Source organism: Leopardus geoffroyi, chromosome E1 (genome assembly GCF_018350155.1).
Source record: "Leopardus geoffroyi isolate Oge1 chromosome E1, O.geoffroyi_Oge1_pat1.0, whole genome shotgun sequence".
Lineage (NCBI taxonomy): Eukaryota > Metazoa > Chordata > Mammalia > Carnivora > Felidae > Leopardus > Leopardus geoffroyi.
The window spans coordinates 4,311,995-4,337,566 of NC_059330.1; the positions used below are offsets into that span (position 1 = coordinate 4,311,995).

Genomic DNA, 25,572 nt, shown 5'->3' on the forward strand with positions numbered 1-25,572 from the left:
CGAGCCCTGCGTCAGGCTCTGTCCCAACAGCTTGGAGCCTGGAGCCTGCTTCAGATTCTGTGTGTGTGTGTGTGTGTGTGTGTGTGTCTCTCTCTCTGCCCCTCCCCTTGCGCTCTGTCTCTCTCTCTCTCTCTCTCTCTCTCTCTCTCTCAAAAATAAAATAAACATTAAAAAAATTTTTTTAATTAAAAAAAAAAAAAAAAACAGACTCTGCATCGTAACAAATCCCTGGGTGATCCATTTGCATGTTCAAGTTTGAGAAGCACAATCCGAGCCATGTGGCCATGTGGCAGTCCTCTTGTAGCTACCCCCGTGGACTGTTTTCCACCATTGGGACAACTACCTATTGTCTCAGATAACGGTCTTGCCTCTCGCTTCACTTAGAAAGACAGGAGCAGTTGGACCGTAAGTGCTCATCAACCCTTGGCCCAAACTCCATCAGGGCTCACATGTGCAGCCGTCCCTCCCCCCCACCCCGCCATTATGGCGACTAAAAGGCCCTCCTCCTATCAAAGGCAAACTACCTGCCTTCTACCTATCAGCACAGAACACATAGCTTTAAAAAGAAAGACAAAGATATCCCTTGATCCCCACTCCTCCGGGTCCCGCCCATTCCTTTGCTTCTGGTCACAGCAAATATCTTCCCTAAAGAGGTACCTGTGGTCATGACCTCTACTTTCTTAGCCCCAATGTTCTGCTACTCCCTCCACTGAGCCGGCTCTCCCAAGGTCACCCATGACCTCCATGCTGCTGACCTTGGATTCTTCTCGAGTCCTTGGCCAATCAGTAGCATTCAACGTTTCTTCCTTTTGGAAACCAAGAGAATGACTTCTCTTGGCTGCCATGGGCACCTCACATTTCTCAAGTGGTCTTTCTGGATCTTCCTCGGATGCTCCAGCTCAAACGGGATAGGAGTCTCCTGCCCCTCCCCCTCTTCTCCATAAACACACTCTCTTCAGTGGCTTGACCCTGTCCCCTGGCTTTATACACCCTCGATTTCCTTTCTCTAGCTCTGACCTTTCCCCGTGACCACCTGGCTACCTGCCGTCTCTACACGGATGCTCAAGAGACATCTCTAACCAACCCCCTAAAAGAGCCTATATTCGTCGCTTCCAAAAACAAAGCAAACCAAAAGGACACGTGCTCTCCATACCTCGTTTTAGCAAATGGCGCCATGATCCCTCCTGCTGCTTGAGCCCCAAATCTAGGATTAGCAAATTCTCCCGCCTTCCCCATCCCCTCCCCGTCCACTCCTGCCGGATCCACTTCCAACGGAATTCCATCCGTGTTTCTCCGGCTCCACTGTGGCCACCCTGTTCGAGGCACCAGCAGCTTTCCCCGTATCCTCACGAGGACCTAACTGGCCTCCTGTTCCACCCTTACCCCCCCCTACAATTCACTCTCAACGTGGCAGCCAGAGTGAACTTCTAAAACATCAATCACATCGTGTGAACTTTGAAGTAAGCCCATCTGAAGGCTTTGCACCATGTTAGAAAAAAGAAACCCAGACTAGGTAGCCTAATGCACGAAGCAATGAAGTCCGGCCTCTCTCTCTCTCCTCTTACTTCACACGATTCTCTCCAGGCACATGGACCGTTAGCCCCTGTGCTGTTCAGCAGAAAAGGCACCTGCTTCCGGTGGCTACTGAAAGTTAAATTTAAGTCAGCCAAAATGAAAATAAAACGTGCAATTCCGTTCCTAAGTCTTACTAACCGTGTTTCAAGTGATCGGCTATATCCCGTGCGGCTGGTGGCCCGTTGGTCGGCCCAGATACGGGATTCGCATCTCTGCGGAAAGTTCTACGGACTGTGCTGCTCTAGCTGCTCCTTGGACGGGGCGGGTTTGGCCCTTCCTCGTGGCCTTGGCACTCGCTGTCACTCCTGCCCAAAGAGCCCTTCTCCCAGCTCTTCCCATGGCTGGTCTACATGTCAGCTTCAACACCACCTCCTCAGGGGGGCCTGGGTGGCTCAGTCGGTTAAGCTGCCAACTTCAGTTCAAGTCATGATCTCACGGCTCATGAGTTCGAGCCCCCTGTCGAGCTCTGTGCTGACAGCTCAGAGCCTGGAGCCTGCTTCAGACTCTGTGTCTCCCTCTCCCTCTCTCTCTCTCTCTCTCTCTCTCTGCTCCTCCCCAGCTCGTGCTCTCTCTCTCTCGAAAATAAAATAAACATTAAAAAAAATTTTTTTTTAAAGTCACCTCTTCAGAGAAGCCCTCCCGGAACATTCCACCTAAAGAAGCCACCAGTGAGTCATGCGCAATCAAGTGATTGTGGCCATGTCTCTTGATTATTTATGTCTGTCTGCTGACTGTCTAACTCCACCAGGCCACCTCACCCCAAAGTATACCCACAACACCAGCGTCCCTGTGGGTCCTGCTTGCCACGGCACTGCAGCCCCTTGCCCCGTGCCCATACACACAGTGCCCGACACGCTCTGCTCACTTACTACAAACGCATTACGGGGGCGCCTGGGTGGCTCGGTCGGTGAAGCGTCTGACTCTTGACTTCCGCTCAGGTCATGACCTCACGGTTCACGGGATCGAGCCCCGCGTCCGGCTCTGCACTGACAGTGTGGAGCCTGCTTGGGATTCTCTGTCTCCCTCTTTCTCTCTGCCCCTCCTCTGCTTTCTCTCTCCCAAAATGGGTCACCTTCACCCCTCTTGTCAAATCAGTTCCCCGCCCCTGCCCCGTCTGGCCCCATAAATGGCCTCCGTGTCCCCAAGCGGGGCCTGCTGGTTCCTACCTCAGTGCGGCCGGGAAGGCCCTTCTCTCTGCTCCTAGCACTCTCTCTCTCTTGCTTCTCGAAGCCACACCTTGTCTCGCCTCCCAGGTGTGACACAGGTGGCATTTCCTCTGCCAGCCAGGAGGCCCCTCCTCTGGTCTTCTCCCACACTTCCTGTCTGTAGGCTGGCTCTGGCTGCTTACAGAAAACAGGAAGTTCCACCTCCCACAGGCCCGCACACAGATGATCCCGGAGAGGACTCCCCAGAGCGACGGTTTTCAGGCGTTGCTGAGGACCGGAGTCACCCGGAAAGTTCACAAAGAACACAAAGGGCCAGGCTCATTGAAGTGGGTCAGGGTCTGGGCCTCTGTCCCTTTCCCACATTTCCTAGGAGATTCGAGGACCCACCCAACTCGAGATCCACTGCTTCTGGGACGTCAGTCCCGTAAAGATGGTTTGCTCAAGCTCTGCCCTTTCCCACCAATTCAGAACATCTGGGGAAGTGACCGACTCAGCAAATGCCCTTCTGTCGCCCAAACTTCCTCTTTCAAGTACTGAAAGTCCCCCCCTGGGGCGCCAGGATGGCTCAGTCGGTGAAGCGTCTGACCAGCTCAGGTCATGATCTCGCGGTTCATGGGTTTGAGCCCCGCGTCAGGCTCTGTGCTGACAGCTCGGAGCCTGGAGCCTGCTTCGGATTCTTTGTCTCCCTCTCTCTCTCTCTCTGCCCCTCCCTCACTCATGCTCTCTCAAAAATGAGTGTTTAAAAAAGTTTAATTAAAAAAAAAAAGAAAGAAAGCCACCCCTCATGACAGGCCAAAGATGGCCCCCCAAACACAGGCAGACCCCAAATCTGGGAACCTGCAGGCATTAACCTTATATGACAAAAGGGACTTGGTGGGCGTGAGGAGGTTAAGGATCCTGAGATGGGGAGGTCACACTGGATTGTCCAGGTGGGGCCTAAATATAATCACAAGGGTCCTTGTAAGAGGGACACAGAGCAAAGAGGGAAGACATTATGTGAGGCCAGAGTTGGGAAGATAAGGCATTATGATATGTAGCCATGAGCCAAGGAAGAAGTTTCTAGAACACGGAAAAGGATAGAAACAGACTCTACTCCCTCCGCACCCCAGAGCCTCCAGAAGGAACCAGCCCTTTGACGCCTTAATTTTAGCTGCAGAAGACTCATTTCAGGGGGGCGCCTGGGTGGCTCAATTGGACATAAGCGTCCAACGCTTGCCTTCGGCTCAGGTCATGATCTTGCGGTTCAGGAGGTCAACCCTCATCCGGCTGTGCGCTGATGACACAGAGCCTGCTTGGGACTCTCTCTCTCCCTCTCTCTCTCTGTCCCTACCCCACTCACATTCTCTCTCTCTCAAAATAAATAATAAGCCTGAAAAAAAAAAAAAAAACAGACTCATTCCAGGCTTTGGGCCTTCACAACCAGGGGAGAATAAATGTGTGGTTTTAAGATACTAAGTTTATGTTAATTCATTACAGAAGCGACAAGAGACAAACACACCTCGTCTTCATTAACACGACAAGGAAGTTCTAAGTGTCCAAGGACCATGGTTTTCTGAACTCCTGGATCTGGGTTTAACTCATGTGCTGAGACCCAGCACGAGATGCCCCATCCGGACAGGACTGGCCTGCTCGGCTCACCTCTGTGCCCACAACGCTGAGCTCAGGGCCTGCCGCGTCCAGCCGAGGATATCAAATTCCCAAGGAGGGGCACCTGGGTGGCTCAGTCGGTTAAGTGTCTGACTCTCGGTTTCGGCTCAGGTCACGAACTTGTGGTCTGTGAGTTCCGGCCCCGCATCCGACTCTGTGCTGACAGTGTGGAGCCCGCTTGGGATTCTCCTTCTCTCCCTCTCTCTCTGCCCCTCCCCCACTCACGCTCTCTGTCTCTCTCAAAACAAATAAATAAATAAACCTAAGAAAGAAAAAAATTTTTTTTTCAAAATTCCTCCAGGAAGGCCAGTATTCCAAGTTTGAATTTGGGACCCTCCCTAACCCCAGCTATTTGGACTTGATTCAACACATAGCAAATACACTCTGCTTCGCAGATTTTTATTCTCATCCTGAGAAGTGGACACACAAAATCCAATGTGACCGCTGTGCACACAGAACTGTTTAGATTTTTTTTTAATGTTTATTTATTTTTGAGAGAGAGAGACAGACAGAGACAGAACACAAGCAGGGGAGGGGCAGAGAGAGAGGGAGACACAGAATCTTTTTTTTTTTAATTTTTTGTAATGTGTATTTTTGAAAGAGAGAGAGACAGAGCATGAGCATGAGCAGGGGAAGGGCAGAGAGAGGGAGACAGAATCCGAAGCAGGCTCCGGGCTCCGAGCTGTCAGCACAGAGCCCGACGTGGGGCTCGAACCCACGAACGAACCATGAGTTCGTGACCTGAGCTGAAATCAGACGCTCAACTAACTGAGCCACCCTGGTGCCCCCCCCCACAGAACTAATTAAATATAACTAATTAAAAGTAAAACCGAGGGGCATTTCTGCCCAGCCAGGCCCACCTGTCCATTGAAAGGATGCCATCTTTGGAGAGTAGAAAGCAGAAGCAGCAGGTTGAGGAAACTGCTTGGTGCAGGGGTGAGGTGGAGAAAGGTAGAGATTAGAGAGGGAGAAGCAGGGGGAGACCAGGAGAGCAGCTTGGAAATGGAGCAGAAAATTCAGATGGCAAAAGGAGGCCCCTCACCCAGAGACCCGAGAGCCTAGAAAACAAGCTGTCAGCCTGCAGAGGCCCTGGGCCACTGCTCAGAAGGGTCCTCTGCCTGTGGCCCTCGGGAGCCTGGAGAGCCCCCATCCACTCACATGCCCCCCGCCTCGCGCCCAGAGCAATAGTGGGACATATGGGGCCAGACAGGGAGAGGCAATCAACTAAAAGGACACTCTTGCTACCGACTAAGCTCCATGATATACGGCTGTGGGTTTGCAAAACAGCAGCGGCCACGGCAAGGTGCAGAGGGTCAGGAGCAGCGAGCACCTGCGCGAGGGAAAATAAAGACGCGCACGTGTTTGTAAATGCCCGCGGTTTCTGGAACTGCCCGCAGGAAACCGATAACTTGTTTGCCTCTGGGGAGGGGAACTGACAGGCGGAGGCGGAGGTCCGGTGTGGCGAGGAGGCCACGTGTCTTTCTTTAGACTCTTCAGTACCTTTCGAACAGCAGGCCTGATCTATCCGTCACCTATTCAGTAAGCATAGAATTAACAAATAAAGAGACGCTTCTGGTACGTATACTCCACAAAAAGTCGAAAACGCACCCCAAACACACCCTTCTGCTTTGAGGCTGCGATCTCAGCGCAAACGGCACCTGCCAGGTGCGTGGGGTGCATGCTACCAGCCTCACACCAGCTATGGCTCCCGGGGGCTGCCAGGGACACTTCTTTCTCCCTGCTGTGGGCATCGCTTCCCCCGTGGTCCAGGACCTCCAAGGAGGAGCTCCCACGCTCCCAGCCCTCAGCAAACCTGGGCTGTATTCCAGCCACGGAAATGACCGGAAATGAGCTCCCCGGGACTGAGTCCGGGCTTCGGGGTCCCATGTCCAACCAACGTGTCGCCACACCGTAGTGGCCCCGATAGGGCAGGGCGCCCACAGCCACTGCCCAGGGATCCCCTGCCAGCCTCTCAATCTAGGGAAGAAACCAGAAGCAAGTGCCACGGCTGCAGTCTGATAATCACTATGGACACCAGAAACCAGCCTGTATCGGGTCTGCGTCCAATTAGCCACCCCCACAACAATACCATAGCAACCAAGGTAATATTATTGTTCGAAAAAGAAGAAAAAGAAGAAGAAGAAAAGAAGAAGAAGAAGAAAGCACACACACACACACACACACACACACACACACACCCGGTTGTGCGATGGCTTTTAAAACCACAAAGATAACGTTTTTTCCACACCCTGCCACGTGCACCTCCCTCTCACTTCCCAAAGTTGTGGCTTCCTCCGCAGGAAGTCACCAGGCTCAGGGACAATTACCTCTCAACACCACTCCAAGATGTGAGCCCTCCACAGGAAAGCCAGGCACAAGAATGTGTCCCAAGCAAGCCTGGAGAACAGGCTGTGTGGTTTCCTCTGCCTCCCTCTTGGAGGCAGGGAGGCTGGAGGCAGGACAGCCCGGGGCGGGGGGGTGAAGCTCCAAGCTTCCTGCCCCCCCCCACCCCCGTGTCCCTCCTCCGTCTGGCTGGCTGCCTGCCCTCTTGGGGCCAGACCCAAGCTGGGCACTGGGACCTTGGTGGTTGCAGCCATGAGCCACGCACTAATCCTCAGACCTAAATGTGGAAAGCATTAGCCCAAATGAAAAGACATAAATCAGGAACGGGAGCTATGGCACAGAGGAAAACAGCCCTTCTCGGGGAGCGAGAGCCCGCACCGTTGCACAAGAGCCGAGTGAGTCACCAGCCGGCAGGGGGAGGACCGGGGAGGGAGGGGAGCCCCCAGTGGGACGGAGCGGGTGTCCAGGGAGGTGGGGGGGTGGTGCAAAAACACAGCTGGAGGTTTCTAACTAACCACACTTCATCAGCAATCTGGGGGCAGGGGGGGCGCAATGCATCACCTCCCTCCCCGGCTCAGGAAGTGTTTCAAAATGTGTCCTCCCCAGGGAAGACAGCGGGAAGGAGTCTCCCTAACAGCCAACTGGTCACCCCCTACAGCCTGCAGCTGCTTCCTGGGGAAGCGACCCTCAGCCCAGAGCGTGCACCTCCCTTGTCCTTCTCTGTTCCTCCCTGCCATGCACCATACTCTTTGGGGGCCCCCAAGCCCAAAGCGCCCATAATTCTTGCCCCACCCGCTCACCCATCCTTACTACTATCTCTTCTCTCTGCTTCTTGTCCTTCTTCCAAACACACCAACCTCCACACAAGTTGGTGTTGATGAGACAAACCCCTCAGTCTCTCCCATCCCTCGTCCCCGGGAAGAACCTCTTACCCTCCTGTGAGACCTCACCTCACCCACTAACTACGCAAGTTCTGAGTGTCAGCTGTGAGCAAGGCACTGGTGTCCTGGGGTAACACTGGTGACAGGAGCCCCCAAAGAGGTCACTCAGTTGGGGCATAGTAGCACCAGGACGCCTGAGCCCAGAAGGCTCTGGAAATTAGCCGGGCCGGACCCCTTCGGCCAGAGCAGGACCACCCACCTAAGGATTTTCATCTTTCTCTGGTGAAATAAGAGGTGAGGGTTGGGGACAAACGGGTCCTCAGACAACAATCCCCTGTAAGAAACACATAGAAAAAAAAGTCCTGAAGTGCCTGGCTACAGTACGGTCTATGCCAGAGAGCATGGCCAACAGCTGTGCCATTTGCAGTTGCTGGGCACTCAGTAAGAACCACCAACAGAAAGCCCTGAGAGGGGAGAGGCCTCGTGAGGAGGTGACCCAGAAACGGTCTTATTAGGGGACAACTGACAAAGAGAACCAGGTAGAAGAAGAGAGAAATCCAGGCCATGGAACCATGCACTCCCTCATCCATGCATTCATTCACCCATCCATCCTTCCTTCCATTCACTCACCCATCCATCCATCCATCCACTCACCTCCATCCATCCATCCATTCACTGACCTATCCATTCATTTATCCATTCATTAATCCATCCATCCATCCTTCATTCACTCATCCATCCATCCATCCATCCATTCACTGACCTATCCATTCATTTATCCACTCATTAACCCATCCATCCATCCATCCATCCAACCTTCCATTCACTCATCCATCCATCCATCCATCCATCCATTCACTGACCTATCCATTCATTTCTCCATTCATTAATCCATCCTTCCTTCCTTCCTTCCTTCCTTCCTTCCTTCCTTCCTTCCTTCCATTAATTCATTCATTCACCCATCCATCCATTTATCTATTCATTTACTCATTCATTGGACAAATACTTCCTGAGCACTTCTTATAGACCAGACACAGTTTTAGGTGCTGGGACGCACTGGTCACAAGACAAAAGGTCCGCATCCTAGCAGGGCTTGCATTCTCATGAGGGCAGACACCCAAGCCACAACAAGCCCAGCACACAGGTATGAGGTTGGGTTTTGCTGGAAGGCAGTAAGTGACGGAGAAGAGGAAGAAGAACAGGAAAAAGCAGGCATGGCAAGAGTGACAAGATTTTGAGATGAATCGGTAGGTTACTCTTCTTGAGGGGGCTACTGTGACAAATGACTGCAAACGAAGGGGCTCAAACCGGCACAGATTTATGGTCTTACGGATCTGGAGGTCAGAAGCCTAGAGGGGTCTCCCTGGGCCGAAGCCAAGGTGTTAGTAGGTTCAGCTCCTTCTAGAAGCCCCCAGACAGAACCTCGCCCGGTTCAGTCCCCAGAGGCCGCCGCATCCCTGGCATATGTTCCCTTCGGAGCATCGCTCAACCTCCTGCTTCTGTTGTCACATCTACTGCTGACCTGGCCCTCCTGCCTCATCTCACAAGGACCCTTGTCATCGTGCTGGGCTCGTCCGGATAGTCCAGGACCCTCTCCCCATCCTGATAGCCTCAACTGCACCTGCAAAACCTGACTGCTGTGTCCCAGGCTCTAGACTGGACATCTCTGGGGGACCCACATGGGCCACAAAGACCCTCACGAGGAAGCATGCCTGGGACGTGTGCAGGGACACGGTGGAAGCTGGTGTGCAAGGAAAGGATGAGCGGGATGAGGGGGTGGGGTGCAGGCGCTGAGGTCACGTAGCGCCCCACCGGCCACCGTGAGGGCTTCCTCGACTCTACTCCACCATCGTGGGGATCCACCGCCACGTCCTGAGGACCCAAGTGACACAATCGGACTTGTTATGTAAGAACAACAGAGCAGGGAGCACCTGGATGGCTCAGTCGGTTGAGCATCCGACTTCGGCTCAGGTCCTATGTCACAGTTTGTGGGTTCGAGCCCAGCATCAGGCTCTATGAGGACAGCTCGAAGCCTGCTTCGGATTCTGTGTCTCCTTCTCTCGTTGTCCCTCCCCCTGTTCATGCTCCGTCTCTCTCTCTCTCTCTCTCTCTCAAAAATGAATTAAAAAAAGAACAACAGACCAGGACCTAGCAGAGCATCCGGGCAGCCCCTGTAAGAAACCAGGGACACAAGGGTGGTGGCTTCGTCTCACCCAGAGGGGGCGGCGGTGGGGACGGCGAGAAATGGCTACACCTTTTTAAAAAGTCTATTTGGAAGGAGGGGCCCACAGGCTTACCTGGCAAACGAAACCCAAGCAGGGGGAGGAAACAGGGGTGCCAAAGCTTTTGAGGGCTGTGAGCCACGCAGCTGGAAAGACAGGCTTGCCCGTTGCTGAAAGGCTGCAGGGGGCCCAGACCCGGAGGAAGGACCCGGTGTGACGGCTGGAGATGTCGAGCAGGCGGCTGAATCAGGAGGTCAAGAGCAAACCTGTGAGCAGAGCTTGCCCACCCTAAGCTGGAGGCTCCCCCGGGGGAGCCCGCCGGCGGTCTGGGCTGGGAATCCGGGTCTGGCCTTGACCCGGAGAGGGATGGGAACCTCGCAGGGTGCGGAGGCGGCCGTGACTGTCCCGGATTAAGTTTGTGAGTCGGGCATCAGTTACCAGGCGAGATGACAGAGGCTGAGTAAACAGGGATTTCGCCTTAGCCCTCGCAGTTGCTCAACCAGGCTTTTCCACTTCCCACAGCCCACAGGGCGGGACGGAGTTGTGGGGCAGGGAGGGGCAGGCGGGATCCAGGAATGCGGTCCTGCCACGGCCCCCGGAATCCGTAGCTGCAAACAGCTCCACTCACTCACCACCTGGCCAGCCCTTGGGGCCCTCACCGCCCACAGCAGGGATTCGGGGGAGCCCTCGCGTGGTCCCTACTCGGGGGGCCAGTAAATCACGAGGACAGAGCGGAGCCGAGGGCAGGCGGCCAGACCGTATGGGCACCTCCCAGGGGACGCGGGTCCTCCCCTCCCGCCGGTCGCTAGCAAGGTGCTCAGATGGCAGTGTGTCGGCGGTAACTGCACACGTGTTCCCAGGGACGGCGGGCCCAAGCCAGGCGCTTCCCGGGCACGTCTGCCCACGCGTCCGTTCCACAGATGTTTCGTGAGCACCTCAGGTGCCAGGCCCTGCTTCTGGACGCTTGGGGCACAACAGTGAACAAAACAGAAGGGGCACAAAAAGCTCTGTCTTCAACAGAGCACACATTCCGGCATGCAGCAGGGCAGGGGGGAGGGGGCAGACAATAAAAACAATAAATAAGTAAGGGGGCACCTGGGTTGGTTGAGTGTCCAACTTTGGCTCAGGTCATGATCTCACGATTCATGGGTTTGAGCCCCGCGTCGGGCTCTGTGCTGTCGGCCCAGAGCCTGGAGCCTGCTTCGGATTCTGTGTGTCTGTCTGTCTGTCTGTCTCTCTCTCTCTCTCTCTCTGCCCCTCCCTCTCCTCAAAATAAATAAACATTAAGAAAAAAGATAACTGATTCTAGAAGGGTGTGAAGGAGCAGCAACTCAGTGTCTTCTGGGACTCCTGCAAGTGTGGCCATCACGAGGGAACACGAAGCCCACTGGAAGGCAGCACTGGGGGACCCTGCCTTTGAGAACGTCTGGTTCTTGGTCCCCGGCCCGCCTCCTTCCCCCGTCACCACCATGACCACCATGACCTGGGTTAGTGAAAACTGTGCAGCAGAAACCACAACTCTGGAAGCCACCCACTGAATGGGGTGTCCCTGCAGGTGGCCCGGTCACCGACCCAAAGCACCTCCTGGGTTTGGGGCCCCTTCTCGGCCAACCGGTCAGGTCCACGCTTCAGACGCAACATCCCCCCGGGAAGTGCCAACCCGAGGACTGAGGACTGTGGGCTCCCATCTCCTCCCATCCGAGCATCTCTGTTAGGCGGGAGTAGCTGCTCTTGCCTGACCGGGTCTCCTCCCCGGGGCCCGGTGGCGAAGGACGGACAGGAGAGGATGTCACGCTTAGGGTCCCCACGCCTCTGACCACAACTTGGAACTCTCTTACCAGCGGCGCTCACCACGGGGGAAGTGCGAGTTGGGCTGAGCACCAAGGCTCTTCCCGTTTGGAGGACAGCCAAGGCTGACTCTGGGTGCACGTCCCTGGCAGTGTCTTGGCCCGCGGACCCTCCCATCGCCTCCCACTACGCATCCAGCTGTGAGCCAGCTGGCCCGGTGCTGGCCTCAGGCTCCAGCGGAAGAGACAGCCACCAGGAGCTGGTCCAGCCGCCGTCCACCTCCCTCTGCCCCTTGCCCTAAACTCTTCCGGTCTCCTCTACTCCCAAAGCTGTGAGGCCCTGAAAAGTTGGAACACCCAGGCTTTCCCTTCTGGTGCCACTGCAGACTCTCCTCCCAGCTACAGACCGGGACTCAACCCCCAGACGGCCTGCAGAAGGTCCCAGAGGCACAAGGACCGTACTCTTCGGGGTCAGCATCTGGGGGCGGGGGAAGGAGGTGTGAAGAAAAGGGAGCCCCGCCCCACCCCGCCTCCCCACTTCCTCCCCTACTCAGCTGCCCCACGAAAGCAAAGGCCTGCTGGGACCCCAAGCTGGGGAACACCCAGCCTTCGAACTGGGTGTGCAGATACCTTCAGGATGGGGTTAGGTGTAGGGGCTGAGGGGTCCCCCTCCCCTCTGCGGGGCGTGGCTTCAGAACTACCATGGACACAGCAACCAGGGGTTCCAATCATAGGCTCCCGACAGGGATGGTCCAGGTACAAGCCCCGTCCCCTGCTGGCTGACGCCGAACAAAGTCTTTAGCTTCTTCGTGACTCAGCTTCCCCATCTGTAAAACGGGCCTGGTAATACCTGGAGCGTGTTGTAAGGACCCAATGAGCTAATAAATGAAGGCACAGTGTTTAGAAAAGCTACCTGTTAGGTAAATGTTGTCTGTTGTTATTATAGATCTCTGAACCTCTGGACCGACAGATCTATTCGAGAACGTTCTTCTATCCACCAGAGAGGCCACAGGCCCACTCGCTGGTTGAGAAAATACGGTGAGGAGCAGGTACAGACATACCAAAGAGCTAAAGTCCCACGGAGATTGCTTACCTGTTCCTGGCCAAGCTCTGCCATAGACCTCCGAACCCCCTTCCTTCCGACCAAGTCTGGAAGCCACTGAGACTGGGTTTCATGGGGGAAAACATGGGAGGTGGTGAAACATGGAACTCTCTCTCTGGAGAGTCCGCTTTCTCGTCTGCAAATGGAGGTGGTGACGCTCTCCCACCCCCACCCAGGGGACCGTGCTTCGGAAACCCCGAGAGCCTCAAAAACGGTCAGCCCTGTTTCCGTTCATCCTGGCCTCCCCTGGGCGGGGGGGGGCTTACATTTCTAGTGCTTTCTTCCTGGAAGAGCGGCTGGTGCCCAAGCCACTGTCTTTCAGAAACCCTCGCAGGGGCGCCTGGGTGGCTCAGTCGGTTAACCATCCGACTTCGGCTCAGGCTCACGGTTCGTGAGTTCGAGCCCCGCATCGGATTCTCTGCTGTCAGCACAGAGCCTGCTTCAGATTCTGTGTCCCCCTCTCTCTCTCTGCCCCTCCCCTGCTCATGCTCACGGCTCTCGCTCTCAAAAAAAAATTAATATTGAGGCACCTGGGTGGCTCAGTCAGTTAAGCCTCTGACTGTTGGTTTCAGCTCAGGTCATGATCTCATGGTTCTTAAGTTTGGAGCCCACACTGGGCTCTGTGCTGGCAGTGTGGAGCCTGCTTGGGATTCTCTCTCTCTGCCCCTCCCCCCTTCCAAATAAATAACTAAACTTAAAAAAAAAAAAAAAGACATTATTTAGAGGCACCTGGGTGGCTCAGTTTGGTTAAACGTCTGACTCCTGGTTTCAGCTCAGGTCTCACAGTCTGTGAGCTCGAGCCCCGCCTCGGGCTCTGTGCTGACAGTGCAGAGCCTGCTTGGGATTCTCTCTCTCCCTCTCTCTCTCTGCCCCTCCCCTGCTCACACTGTCTCTGTCTCAAAAATAAACTTAAAAAAATAAATAAAAGTAGGAGTTAAAATTATAAAAAAAAAGAGAGAGAGAAAAGAAAAAGAAGAAGAAAGAAAAAAAAAAAAAGAAACCCTCACAGGTTGAGACAGAGCCCCATATACTGAAGCATTTCCCCAAACACATGCATTTATGTGTGTGGCCCCATTCAAATACTCAATTCTCAGGACAGGCAAGGAGCCACCAGGAAGGTTCACCAGGAGCCCCCCGTCAACCCCTGGCAGGGGCAGCCTCACCCCACGGCTAGCGGAAAGCTCCCCCAGCTCATGGCGGAAAACCCTGGCTTCCTATCCCACCTCCACTGCACGGGCAGCTTACTAACACCCGGCTCAGCTTTTTCAACCAGAAACCCCAAACACAGCCTCACACAGTTGTAGAATTAACTGAAATACGTACAAATGTGCACGTTGAGATTTCTTTTTTTTTTTTTTTTTTTTTAGCTTGAATGAGAGACTCCATGTTCAGCCACACAAATATTTTTAGATCTCTTGATCTGAATGCCTGTGAATGGAAGTGTCCCCACCAGGCTGCCATGGGCTCAACACTCCTCTGAGTCACCTGACAGACCCGGGAAACCAAGGAAGTCTGTTTTCTTTTTAGAAAAAAAAATTTTTTTTCAACGTTTATTTATTTTTGGGACAGAGAGAGACAGAGCATGAACAGGGGAGGGGCAGAGAGAGAGGGAGACACAGAATCGGAAACAGGCTCCAGGCTCTGAGCCATCAGCCCAGAGCCCGATGCGGGGCTCGAACTCACGGACCGCGAGATCGTGACCTGGCTGAAGTCGGACGCTTAACCGACTGCGCCACCCAGGCGCTCCTAGAAAATTTTTTTTAAGTTTGAGAGGAAGAGAGAGAGACAGAGCTCGCAAGCAGGGAGGGGCAGAGAGAGGGGAGAGGGAGAACCCCAAGCGGGCTCCACACCATCGGCGCAGAGCCCGATGCGGGGCTCCAACTCACAAACCATGAGATCGTGACTTGAGCTGAAACCGAAAGCTGGATGCTTAACCGACCGAGCCATCCAGGCGCCCCAGGAAATCTGTCTTCAAACACCCTACTCGGAGCAGTGGCCCTGGTGCTCCACGTGCATCAGAACACCCCCACCCCGAAGAGCGTGTTAAACAGATTTCCGGGCCCTGCTGTCAGTGCCCGACTGAGTAGATCCCGGGTCCGCCCCGAGGATGTGCAGCTCGAGCCAGCTCACAGGTGATGACGCTCACGAAGCTGGTCCAGGGACCACGGTATGAGAAGCCCCGTCCTTGGGAACCAAAGGCTAGAAAGTACACTAAGGATCACCCAACCTGATCACAAGGGGAGCCCAGCAACGCCCTCCACCCGGCACCCGGGTAAGAGAGCCTGGTCTATTAAAATGACACGAGGCTGTTCCATCTGCACCTCAGACACAGGTGAGGCTGCTGGGGGCCCCTGCTGGTTCCTGCCTCCTCTACCCTGGGCGGGGGGGCTGTAGAGGGAGGCCACCGAGCTGCCATCAACACCCATCCCCTCAAGCCCGGGCTCCATCCCTCCCTCCCTTCCAGGAACAAACAGGAGTGGCTACTCAGGGGAGGTCTCAAGGCCGGGAGGGCGGAGTCCGAGGCCCCAGGGAAGGGAAGGAGCAGGGCACAGCCGTGGGGCAGCTGACTCCAGGCCAAACCCCTCCATGCGGAGCAGAGCCTGGAGACGGTGGTCTGGGGGGGTGGGGGTGGGGCATACACGCACACTGCACCCAGTGTCCTGGCCGCACAATGCACAAGGGGCCGGCGGGGCAGGCAGCCAGGGTCCACTCATGCCAGTACCATCTGGGAGCCCTTGCCAGGCCTCCGAGGGCCCACAGAAGAAGCTGGACTCTGTCCTGGGGCACAGTCGGGCTCTATTCTTATCTCAAGGGGGAATGTGTGACTCTCCTTGCAGTGAATGGGGGCCCCCGGTGAGACGGAGGAGGAAACAGAGCCATCACTGTGCCCCAAGAGGGCTCCCCACGCGGCTCCCGGCTCCGACCAGCCCCTCGTGGCGGGGCCTTGCACAGCCTCCAGCAAGGCGAGGCCAGGCCGGCGGCAGACGAGCAGACGAGCCTGGCCCTCACTCACACCGCCGCACACGCAGGGCCTAAGGGAGATCCACAGAGGACAGGGTCCTAGAGGAAACACAGCTTCCATGCACAGCTCCTTACCCCATCCCAAAGGAAGGAGCCCAGAGATGCTACGCAGCCCCCACACAGGCACAAGGCCCTGAGACAGATACGGCCCCCTACCTACCTCCCCATCACCATCTGCACTGGCCAGATCTCATCCAGTGCTCCCTTTAACTTGACGGAAGGAGCCACAGGAGACCCGTGTGATGGGACGTTTGTTCATCCAACACCTCTAGATGTCCCAGGGCAAAGGGACCACCCACATAAGAGCCCGGGTTACCACCGTATCCTCGGGGACCCACATCACTCCCTTCTGGGGTCTGTAAGTAGGAAAGTACCCTGCGGCAGGTTAAGGGACAAGTGGGGGTTCCAGAGAAGAGCTGGAGGTCGGGGAGACGGAAGAGAAGTTACGTAAGCTGGAGTAACCCGGGGAGGGCTTGCAATAAATATTGACTCATCACCCACCATGCGCCAAGTACGAGGTACAAGCATGCGTCTTTTTTCCATTTGAAAGAATTACTGTGATGCGAGGATCATTGTGCCCATTTTAAAGGTGAGAAAACTGATCCACCAAGGAGATAAGAGCTTTTCCATTTTCCTTTGGTCGTTAACAGAGCCAAGGGTTGGGGACACAGGCCTTCGGTCCAGCGCACTTTTTATGTTATATCAGCCCTCATCTCAGTGCTCATGGGGTCTGGAAGGACAGGCAGCAACAAGGCACGGGAGTGTCCCAGGCACGGTGACCCATAAGAGCATCAGTTGAATTTGTTGCTACTAGTTTTTCTTTTACATTTTTCTCTCTAAAAATAAGTGGGGGGTGGGGGATAGAAGCGGGGTGCTCCTGTAGGTCTGAAAATCCCCATTGGGGCCAGCAAATGGGGCATCAGTCACGCTCAAGGACTGTGGATCGGGTGCACTTTCTGAACAGCAACTGACAGCACGGGTCAGGATGCATGCCACAGGCAGACACGTTACCTAGAAGATCACTTCTTTCTCCCCAGAAGAGCAGCCTCCGTGCAAGGAGATGCCGCCACAAGGATCGTCAGTGTTGGTGATTTTTTTTTGTAATGTTTATTCATTTTTCAGAGAGAGACAGACAGACAGTGCGAGGAAGGGAGAGGCGGACAGACAGAGATGGAGACACAGAATCCGAAGCAGGCTCAGAGCGGTCAGCACAGAGCCCGACGCGTGGCTCGAACTCACAAACTCGAAGTCAAAGGCTTAACCGACTGAGCCACCCAGGTGTCCCCTATGTGCCACTGATTTTAACAGCAAATAAAGGAAGCAACCTCAGCGTCCATCACTAGGGAATTATAAATAATAACGAGTTCATCCAAATAACGAACGGATAGCAGAAACCAAAAATCACCTGTTAGATACACGTACTAAGGTAGAAAGATATTCAATAAATATCGAGCGTAAAGAAAAAACCAGGTTGCACAACTGCATGTCTCATGGGACTAAAAAGAGGGGGGAAAGAAGACTATTCTCTTTCCCAGCAGGATGAAAGGAGGGAGTGCTACAGAGGGTGATGGGGGCAGGGTCCCCATGGTGCTGGGAATGAGGCCAGGGTGCAAGGGGCTGAGAGGTCCAGGAGGGTGGGAGTTACTGGAGAAGTTAGGCTAAGTCCCGCTTAGTTTCGTCCGGATCAGCCTTAAACGACTATGAAAACATCCGGAAAATATTTAGCTAGTACATCTTGTCGAAGCCCCTCCACCCTGCTTTGTTTATTAACACTTCCTGCCTCCCCCCCCCACCTCAACCTTCACACACCCCGGACCCTCTGCTGCTGGATTCCAATCATGAAGCCATGGGGAGTTTGGACAAGGTGTCCTCTGGGAGCTCCCGGGGTCTGCACACGGAGAGTGTTGGCGGTCCAGACTCCTGTGCCACCTGGCTCACCCTGAGAGCCCCCCAAACCCCAGGGGACCCACAGCAGGGGCTGAGCCTGGACACGCTATGCAGGATCCCTGGACACCAACTCCCCAGCAGCGACCGAGCCAGTGGCTCAGGGAGGGCACAGGTTAAGTGGACCTTTCTTGCTGGGCGGGGCGCTGAATCTCAGGCAGGGGAAAGCCCCTATTCTGACTCCTCCTTCTGTGGGGCTCCTCAGAGCTCTCAGAGAGGAAACCCGAGAAGAATGAATGGGTGTGAGGAAGAGGGACAGAGAATTCACATGCACACAGGTGCCCTCAGGATCCCCTGCGGCTCCCCAAACCTCCACAGAATTCAGGGAAGCTGTTCACTAGTCAAGCAACAGTTCTGGTTTGAGGGCTAAGAGCCAATCCCAGGGCAGAGCTGTTAGAAAATCTGCTCCAGGGGGCACCTGAGTGGCTCAGTGGGTTGTGTGTGGGACTTTGGCTCAGATCATGATCTCACAGTTCGCGGGTTCGAGCCCCGCGTCGGGCTCTGTGCTGACAGCTCGGAGCCTGGAGCCTGCTTTGGATTCTGTGTCTCCCTCTCTCTGCCCCTCCCCTGCTCATACTGTCTCTCTCTCACCCTCAAAAAGTAAACATATACATATATGCAAAAATATATATATACACATATATATAAGCAAATATATATATATACAGATATAAATATATATAGATATATATAGATATAGATATATAAATAGATATAAATATAGATATAGATATAGATATAGATATAGATATAGATATAGATATATAGATATAGATAAAGCAAAAAAAGAAAATCTGCTTCAGAATCAAGCAGATGCCAATCAATTCTCCTCCCAGCGACAGCAGATCGGACAGAGCCAGACAGTTCTGGGTTCAAATCCCGACTCCACCCCTTCCTGTGCTGGATGGTTGCCCTTAATCTCACTGGGTCTCCGGTCTGCTTGACTGGAGGGTACTGGTAAGGTAGACCGGACACAGCACCAGAGTCTAGGAGTCTAGAAACCCGGGAGTGAATACAGGCTGCTTCCTGGATTGGGCCACCTTGGGTGAGTCACCCCCTGTCCCTAAGACCCAATTTCCTAAGCAGAGAAAGGGTTACAAGGAGGCTGCTGGAAGGTTCTGAGCAGCATACGGCCATTGTTTTTAACGTGAATCAATACCAGCATTATAAGATGGGGAGATTTCAGATTTCCGGCTGGACATGCGTTCCCTACGTTTGGCTACTACGGGCTGTTTCCAAAATCCCTGGGATCTCAGCGGCCTATCTGGCCCCTGACATCTGAACCTGTCTGAACCCCCATCTGTGGGACGATCCAACATTCTGTGATTGTGGGTATCGGCCCCACTCTGGACACTGGAATTAACTAATAAATGGTGAGTGGGGGGGGCGCCTGGGTGGCTCAGCCGGTTAAGAGCCTGACTCCTGGTTTTGGCTCAGGTCATGATCTCATGGTTCGTGAGTTCAAGGCCCATGCAGCACTCTGTGCTGATGGTGCAGAGCCTGCTTGGGACTCTCTCTCTCTCTCTCTCTCTCTCTCAATAAATAAATAAACTTAAAAAAAATTAAAAATTAATAGTGACTTGGTGTCAGGGAGGCACCAGGGAAGGAGGCAGCTTTGCCACCTCAAACCCCTCGTTGGACCCAGCTCCAGCTTACATCAGGGAGACCCCTGGTTCGCGGGGGTCACTGCATGGCCCTCTCTCTGTTGCACAGTCTGCAGTGTGAAGCTGGGCCACCTGGGGGTGGCCGGCCAGGGGCCTGGGCTTTTGCTTAGCTGGCTCCCTGGTCTGCAAGAGACCTGGGTTTTTTTGGTCCTGCAGGCAATGCTCACTTTTTCTTTGTTCCAGAACCCTCACCATCAACAGCCCCACCCAGCTTCCCTAAAAGCATTTCAACTGTGAGCTCACCGAGGGACAGACTCAGAGCCCGAGGCTACAACTCTTAACTTGAAAACTTGACTTTTTAAAAGCTTGAACCTGAACCAGGACGGAGAATTCCCCCAAGTCCTGATTATGGGATTCCCCTCCAAGAAGTGAGCCTCTGTCTCCAACCCCACCCCCCACCCCCCGCTCCCGATAAGCCCCTGAGACGGGTCAAGTTCCAACCCGGGCTGAGTGGACCCCGGCAGAAAGCTCTGAGGAAATCCTGGAACCCCCAGCCTCTCCCCGGAAAGGCTGATGAGACAGAACCACACAAAGATCGGAGCCAATTCCAGAACCACCTCCAGGAGCAGGAAAGCAGACACAGAGTCAGGGTTCTAAACATCTGGGGCTTAGCTAATGCTCCGCTCTTGGGTGTTCAGCTTGGCTCGGGGGTGCGGGTCCAGCCTCCCGGGAGCCAGGCCAAGCCTGGGGAGCCCAGCACACGGCCCTGCCCGGGCTGGGGCCCCAAGTCACAAGGGAGGCCGTGGGTGCAGCCTCCGGGCCCACACCCATGCGTGGGAGGCAGAGGCCTCTGGGCTCCAGGATTCTGTTCTGCAGTGGAATCTTCTAGGAGAAAAAGAACTCCCTAATCCGTCTCTGGAATCAGGGCCAAGAAACAACTTGTGCAGAGTCCCACAGACGGCTGCTCCCTGTGCCCCCCGGGCTGTCCCCACACCGACCTCCTGCCCCTAAGGAAGCACTGGGGGGGTGGGGGGGGAGGCAGGACATGGGGCTCCCAGACTTGATGCACTGGGCTCAGCTTTGCAAGCTACACAGTATGGAGCTCCAGAGCAGGCTGAGGCCAAGTCCCTTCCCCGCTCCCCCCACAATAGGGCCAGAATAATACGAACTCCCAGATCATTACTTCATCCACTCAACCGCCCTGTCTGTTGCCTATTTTCAGGGCAAGTTTTCATTGAAATCTTGTTGTGAATCCCAAACAAAAGCACTTTTTTTTTTAAGGCTAAGTGATCCTTGATTGATTTGCTCTCTCCCTGTGGGTCAGGAGACTGACAAGGGGATGCTTCCTCACCCAGTGACTTAAATGAATAACGTACTTAAAAGAAGCCTTCATCGCCTGGGTGGCTCAGGCGGTTAAGCGTTAGACTGTGGCTCAGGTCATGATCTCACGGTTCATGAGTTCAAGCCCTGAGTCGGGCTCTGTGCTGACAGCTCAGAGCCTGGAGCCTGCTTTGGATTCTGTGTCTCCCTCTCTCTCTGCTCCCCACCCCTCTCAAAAGTAAACAAACATTGAAAAAAAATTAAAAACAAAAACAAAACAAGAAGCCTCATGGATAAAAGTGCCAAGACCATAAAATGGAAAGAGGACAGCCTTTTTCAACAAACGGTGCCTGGACAAGACAGTCACATGTAGAAGCATCAAGCTGGACCACTTTCTTACGCCACTGACAAAAATTAGTGCAAAGCAAGGGACACTTGGGTGGCTCAGTTGGTTAAGCATCGGACTCTTGGTTTGGGCTCAGGCCGTGATCTCATGGTTCGTGGGTTCGAGCCCCACATCGGGCTCCATGCTGATGGTGCAGAGCCTGCTTGGGATGCTCCCTCTCCCTCTCTCTGTGCCAACCCCACTCACGCTCGCTCACTCTCTCAAAAATAAACTTAAAAAAAAATTAATGCAAAGCAGATCTAAGTTCCACATGTAAGTGCCGAAACTATATATACAATTCTTAGAAGAAAACAGGTGTAAAAATTTTTATGGCCTCAATTTGGCAATAGTTTCTTAGGTATAACAACGAAAGCCGCATGCAAAAGAAGAAAAAAAACTACGTAAAGTCGACATCATCTAAATTGAAAACTTTTGTGCTTCAAAGGACACCATAAAGAAAGTGGAAACACAACCCATAGAAAACAGAAGGAAGTTTCTGCAAATCATAGATCTGATAAGGGACTTTTACCTGGAATATATAAAGAACACTTACAACTCAGTAATAAAAGGGCATCGGTGATTTAACTCAAAGAAAAACGGGCATAGGTTCTGATAAGACCTTTCTCCCCAGATAACGTGAACAGCCAGTAAACACTGGAAAAGATGTTCGGTATCAAGAGACTTCAGGAAAATGCAAATCGAAACCACAACGAGGGGCGCCTGGGTGGTTCAGTCGGTTAAGCATCCGACTCTGGGTTTCCGCTCAGGTCATGATCTCACTGTTCATGAGTTCGAGCCCCACGTAAGGTTCTGTGCCGACAGCTTGGAGCCTGGAGCCTGCTTCAGATTCTGTGTCTCCCTCTCTCTCTCTCCCCTCTCAAAAATAAATAATAAACATTAAAAAAAAAACTTTTTTAAAGTGATTGATCTTTTTTTTTTTTAAGATTTTTTTTATTTTTAAGTAACCTCTACACCCATTCGGGGGCTCGAACTCATGACCCCAAGATCAACAGTCACATGTCCCACCAACTGGGCCAGCCGGGCACCCCAAAAGCAATTTTATCTTTAAAGTCTCTTTAGGGGTGCCTTACTTAAGCATCCAACTGCTGACTTTGGCTCAGGTCAGGATGTAGTGGTTTGTGAGCTTGAGCCCCACCCTGGGCTCTGCCCTAACAATGTGGAGCCTGCTTGGGATTCTCTCTCCCCCCCTCTGTGTCCCTCTGCTGCTCATATGCACTCTCTCTCTCTCTCTCTCTCAAAATAAATAAACTTAGAAAAAAATTAAGTCTCTTTAAAAGGCAGGTGACAGTGGCACCTGGGTGGCTCAGTCAGTTAAGGTCATGATCTCTCAGCTTGTGAGTTCAAGCCCCTCGTCAGGCTCTGTGTTGACAGCTCAGAGCCGGCAGCCTGCTTTTGATTCTGTGCCTCCCTCTCTCTCTGCCCCTCCCCCACCCTCTCTCTCTCTCACTCTCTTTTTCTCTCCCTCTCTCAAAATTAAATAAACATTAAAAAAAATTTTTACTAAATAAATAAATGGGAGGTGGCAGGGGAGAGGGGAGGTGAGGACTTCACTCCCATCTGGTAGCAAAAAAAAAAAAAAAACAACAACTTAGTCTTACCCTCTCTTTCAGTCTGACTCACGGGCAGTGACAGCAACACAATGCCTTCCTCCCTTTCTCCAGTGGGTTTCAATTCCTCCCAAGCACCGCCCCCCCCAACACTTGGGTCTTTCTCCCCTGAAGGCAACCTCCTCCAAAAGACAGGTAGACCCTCATACATACATCCTAGAGATCAGTCCTTTTTCTCCTCCTCCTGAAACCGCCCTTCCAGACTGCTCCCTCTGCCCACCACTCAGACTGCCTCCCCACTGGGAAGACTCATCCCAAACCAATACAGGCGAGGCCATCAAGCCCTGCTGTTTCACGTTTATGGTCCCGATTTCGCCTTTTAGTGTCATTTTTAACGTGTGCTTTCCAGTCTCCACGTGGTCGAAACCAGCCACGTGGGGTAGCACAATCCCTTTGCTTTCTCTCCTATCAGGTACCACCTTGTGAGCTCTGTGCCCAGCAAGTAGGAAGGTTGCAGAGCTGGGGCGGGGGGGGGGGGGGGGGGGGGAGGGGGCAGGGGGACGGTGGGGGCGGGGGGGCAGGGGGACGGTGGGGGCGGAGGGGGGGTGCCCGCCAGCCCAGTGGGGGTTTGCACTGCTCTGAGCTAGATGCCTCCGCTTTAGGAAGGAAATAAATTCTCAGCAGAAGATCAAAGGGAAGAAAACTAGCAGAAAACAGTGGGGGGAGACCTGAAGCCTTAAGAGGGACAGAAGAGGCTTTTTCCAGTTCCGAGTTGGGGTAGTTGAGGGAGCACGGGTATAAATTAAATGACTTGGCCCCACTGGAGCACGGGGGTGGGCCCGGCCCTAAGAGCACAAAGAGCTGTCTGAGGGAGGACCGGACGCCCTGAATGAAAGCAAAGGCCTCCCGAATGCTGTCTTTTATTAATGAATCACGACGTCCCCGATGGCCAAGGATTCCATGACTAACACCGACTCTGACCGGCAGCACGGGGCCAACGTGCTTGTCTTCCTTGCCGAGCAAACCCCACAATGACCCTCGGGGACAGGGGGCGCTGGGGCAGGCCACACCACGGCCTGAGTTTCTGAGCTCGGCCGCAGGGCAGAATGTCTCCTACAGATGCCCAAACCCCACGGTGAGTTTCATCTCTCAGTCCAGCCAGCCGTTTGTGGAGATGGGCTGGGGTCCTCAGTTTCCCCAGACACAGCGCAACGCAGGCCAGATGGCCCCAGACCGGAAGGAGGGTGGCGGACACATTTTCTCTCGGCAGGAAGGGCCAAGCAGCCGTCTCTAGATGAGACGTGCAACTTGTCAGCAGACCCCTGCCAGGCACCTTCTTCAAACCGGACCCCAAATCTGGTACCTCCCCCCACCTGTGCGGCTGTCATGCACCCCTTCGGGTCTGCCTGCCTCCACCCTTCACTGGTTTCCATCCACTCTCCACAGGCAGCCAGAGTCATGGGTGTAAGACAGGAAACCGGGTCATGTCCCCCACGCCTCACGAACCCAAACGGCTTCCCTTTACCCCTCAAAAAGGGAGGGTCCTTTTACAGCCCACGAGATCCCTCATTACCGGACTCTGCTCAACCTCTCAAACCTCAAACTCCTTCCCTCTGCTCCTGCCTGCTCGCCCAACTCAAGCTGCAGAGGCACTGCTGTTGTACCTCAGGGCCTTTGCACTTGCTGTGACTCTTCCCCCAGACCTCCATCTGGCTCATTCCCACTCTCCAGGTAGTTCTCTGCTCAAATGTCACCTCACTGAGGTCTTCCCTGACTATCCCACTTAAACTCAGCCTCCCCAGACTCTGCCTTCCTCTCCATGCCTCTCCCTGCTTTACTGATCTTCCCAGCACTTATCTGTTTATCAGAATGTAAGTTCCACTGTGCAGGGAACTCATCTGCTTTGTCTACTGCTGTGTTCCCAGCGTCTGGAACAATGCCTACACGTTGCACATCACAGCCGCTCAATCAATATTTGCTGGATCAATGAGCGAGTGAATGAAAAACGAGTTGCTGGTTGACGGTAAGTAGGATCACGGTGTCCCCTCACTTTACACTTTTTTCATGGTTCTTCTACAGATGGGAAAGCACTTACATCAATGTGGCAGAAGGACTATGGATTCATCAACCATCCTTCCAACTCACCAATTTTCCAGATGAGGAACGCGGGTGTGGGATATCGTGAAGGGGAATGACGAAACGTACCGCGCTGTCCAAGGTCAAATTCGTAACCAAAAACCGAACCAGACCTAGCACCCAGGTTTCCCGACACTCTGCCCTCTCCTCTTTCTACCAAGTTGCCTCTAACGTCAACATTCTGTCCTGCTAGAAAACCTATTAACGTTGGTAATCGTATTACTTTTTCAAGCAGGCTTCATGCCCAGCGTGGAGCCCAACACAGGCCTTGAATTCACGACCTTGAGATCAAGACGTGAGCCGAGATCAAGACTCGGACACTCAACGGACCGAGCTGCCCGAGCATCCCTCGTTATTATTTTCTTTAATGAAAATATACACAGTCATCTTGAGAGATTCTGGCATCCTTCGATAAAATTCCACGTCTATCCGCGGCTTCAAAAACCCCTCTTCTTGGTATTCTTACACTCCCCATAAAGACCCAGAAAAACACACATAAAAAGGGTATTAAACTGCTAAATAGAAAGCATACATGCTATCTAAAACCAACAGCCAGGATGAAAGTTATGAGGAAACCCCAAAGGAATTCCCACTTAAAGACAGAACACAACTCTTGCATGAACCTCCTTCTGGAACCCTAGAGCATCAATCACCAATTAAAAAACATAATTAAATTTTATTCACAATCACCAGAAGGAAGGTCCACTTCCTGGGGAGGAACTTGATGGAGAGAGTATCTCAGCCCTCTGTGAAGAAGCCACTTATTGGGGAGATAAAGTGAAACTTAATTATGTGGAGATATGATGTTCCTGGAGAGCATCAAGAACGGTGTAAGTCTGAGATTTCTTACCCTCCATCCAGGAGTCAAGTG

At 53.5% G+C, this 25,572-nt stretch overlaps 1 protein-coding gene and 1 long non-coding RNA gene across 5 annotated transcripts in view; one reads left to right on the top strand and one right to left on the bottom strand.

Moving 5' to 3' along the window:
- GAS7 (growth arrest specific 7) overlaps window positions 1-25,572 on the bottom strand; it is a 217,687-nt gene that overhangs the window by 144,934 nt on the left and 47,181 nt on the right. The window contains exon 1 of one of the 4 annotated variants that reach the window (XM_045487370.1): window positions 9,910-10,260. The exons of 2 other annotated variants lie outside the window; for them this stretch is intronic. The gene's annotated coding sequence lies outside the window, so the exon portion shown is untranslated. Of the gene's footprint in view, window positions 1-6,715; window positions 6,735-9,909; window positions 10,261-25,572 lie in introns of those variants that run through there. One more of the 4 variants, XM_045487371.1, reaches the window with a different exon arrangement.
- Window positions 5,187-6,567, top strand: LOC123603007. Its single transcript, XR_006714676.1, has 2 exons — window positions 5,187-6,288; window positions 6,321-6,567. It is a non-coding gene; the product is annotated as an uncharacterized LOC123603007 (long non-coding RNA).